The sequence below is a fragment of the Myotis davidii genome, unplaced genomic scaffold (assembly GCF_000327345.1).
Source record: "Myotis davidii unplaced genomic scaffold, ASM32734v1 scaffold1042, whole genome shotgun sequence".
In the NCBI taxonomy this organism is placed as follows: Eukaryota; Metazoa; Chordata; class Mammalia; order Chiroptera; family Vespertilionidae; genus Myotis; species Myotis davidii.
The window spans coordinates 42,185-45,006 of record NW_006293398.1 but is presented as its reverse complement, the minus strand read 5'-3'; the positions used below and the strand labels follow the sequence as shown (position 1 = coordinate 45,006).

General features: G+C 45.5%; 1 pseudogene; it reads right to left on the bottom strand.

The window, feature by feature from the left end:
• Positions 1–209: 209 nt before the first annotated feature.
• Positions 210–1,280, bottom strand: LOC102756586 (annotated as a pseudogene).
• Between the last annotated feature and the right edge of the window lie 1,542 nt (positions 1,281–2,822).

The window sequence follows — 2,822 nt, the reverse complement described above, 5'->3', positions numbered from 1 at the left end:
GTTAATGAAACATTAGGGAAAAGTGGTGAGGGGTAGACAAGAATCTCTGTATAATAGTTGGAATGTTTCTATAAATCTAGCATTATATGCATATTGAATGACTTGAAAAATGGGGGGAAGAAGCAAAATACAAGCCCATATTTTTATTTATTTTTCCATAATACAAATTTATTGTTGCATACATGTACAGTGTTTGAACAGAATGTCGCCTAGAAAGAGGACTTGAAGCAGCACGTGGGAAGCAGGGTGGCTCCGGGATGTCAGGTGTGTGGTTAGCGGCTCTGCTCCATGTATGTGGAGATGTCCATTTCTTCAGGAAGCTCCGCCACATTGACCTCAAACCGACCCTGAACCTCATTGAGGATTTTGGCATCATTGTCATGAGACACAAAAGTGATAGCCAGGCCTTTGGTGCCAAAGCGACCGGCACGGGCCACCCGGTGGAGGTAGGTGTCCGAGTCCTCAGCCATGTCATAATTGAAGACGATGTTGACTCGCTCAATGTCCATCCCTCGGCCAAACAGATTGGTGGCCACCAGGATCCGCTGCTGGAAGTCCTTGAACTGCTGATAGCGGGACAGGCGCTCCTCCTGGGCCATGGCCCTGTGGATGGCGATGGCTGGGAAGCTCTGTTCCCCGAGTAGCTGGGCCAGGGCCATGCAGCGCTGCACCGACCTCACGAAGATCACCACCTGGTTAAACTCTAGCACGTCCAGGAGGTCGACGAGTTTACGGTTCTTTTCTCTCTCTCTGAGCTTGACGTAGTACTGCTGCAGCCCGTGCAGCGTGAGCTTGGTGTCGTCGTCCACCGCCACCTCCAGGGGCTCCTGCATGAACTTCCGGCAGACGGGCCGGATCTCCTTGCTCAGCGTGGCGCTGAACATCATGCACTGCTTCCCGCGGGGCGTCAGGCGGAAGATCTCCTGTACGTCCCACCGCATGTCCAGCTGCTCCAGCATCTGGTCACACTCGTCCAGCACGAAGTGCTTCACGTTTCTCAGGTTGAGGCTCCTGTTCCGCACGAGCGCCAAGAGGCGGCCTGGAGTGCCCACCACCACGTGGGGACAGCTCTTCTTCAGCACCTCTTCGTCCTTCTTGTGTGTTAACCTCAGGGGAAATTGTCCAGATAATGGAGCATCCCGGAAGCCAGAGCTGTGGATGGAAACATGGGACCCCTTGACATCTTTCTTGGGGGGTACTGAGGTGCTCTCTGTAGGAGCCTGGGGCTCTTCATCTTCCTCATAATCCAGAAGCTCGTTTTCCACATCCTGTTCCGCCATCATACTGGTTCCCCGTTCGCCTCCGCGCGGCCCGAGAGTCGACACGAGCTAGAGCGCTTCCTGCCTCCTGCGTTGGATCACAAGCCCCTGTTTTTAATTATTAGCTGCAGAAAACATAAAATTTCATTTCAGTAAACACAATCAGAACAAACGAAAGGAAAAAAGTAGTTACAAAAACTGCACATATTGTTCCTTGAAAATGTAGGTAGGATAAGCTGCTAAGCATTCTTTTGACAATCCTAACTCTACATTCCACAATCATAAGTGAACAGAAAGCTTTGAACAAACACCCCCTATTTCAATAACTAAAGTTTTTAAAGTTGCAAATGAATTTCCTCCTGGTTCATTATTCTAATCTAGCCGAAATAAAGAGGGTAATGTATCTGAACTGTTCCTCCGTTTTGTTTCTATATCCATAATAGAGAAAACAGTCTCACAAAGAAAAATTGATGCAAATGAAAGAAGAGTTTGGGGATTTTTTTTTCAATTACAGTTGAAATACAATATTTGGAAGATGACTATCTAAAGTAATTTCAGCAAGCTACGAATATTCGTTTTTAACTTTTATCTAAAATGAAATAAGTAATATATTTTCGCTATTCATTTTCAATCTTTCATCAGTTGCCAATTCCAACAATTATCCTTTACTGTTACCTTTAAAATTAAATCAAATTTTGATGAAAGCAATGAATTCAAGATTCTATCCATTGCTAGTGTCACAATCAAACTAATTTTAAAATATTACAAGGTGCAAGGTGGTCCTACTGGACATGACTAGAACAGTTCACACCACATGGGACTCACTATGAACTATGAAGGCAAAAATCGTATCTTACAATGCTACCTGTATGGTCGGTCGGTCGGTGCGGGCTCTCTTCCAATTGCAGACTTCTGACTTCTTGTATTCTCACTTGGGGAATATGGCAGGCAGCTCTCTCAGGCCTCCTTTATAAGGGCACAAATCTCATCATGAGGGCTCCACCCCCAGGACCTAATCCAATCCCAAAGCTCCAGCTCCTAATCCCATTGGCTGGGGCAATAGGATTTCGATTTATGAATTTTTTTTCAGATGATCAGCATAGTTGGTTCTCTCTTTATTGTCCTGTTACATTTGTATTTATACCAGTTGATTTTAATCCTATTCATTCTATTCCAAAGGTTAGGGTGTTTCTTATCTCCATTCCAAGGTTACTCTATTGTTCTATTAAGCTACAAGGAGGTAACCGAAGGAGATTATCCTAAGTAAAGATTATGCAGTTTAAGCATAATTGTTCGTAGTTAAAGTGATTAACTACCCACGTGGCACTTAGTTAAGGGGTTTTATGGATTTACTCCCTTCCTTAGTCCTGTTAATCCCTAACTGCAGGGGGAAAAATCCCCACCTGGGGAAACAACCTTTCTCGGGGAGGTGGTCCTGTTTAAAACACATAGCCCTAAAAGGGGGAGCAAACATGTGCCATATACGCCAGGTCCCTTGAAACATAAGCTGTGCAGGTGTTTCTTCCCTGCAGCGACTGTGTCAAGCAGCAAGGGTGGACCGGC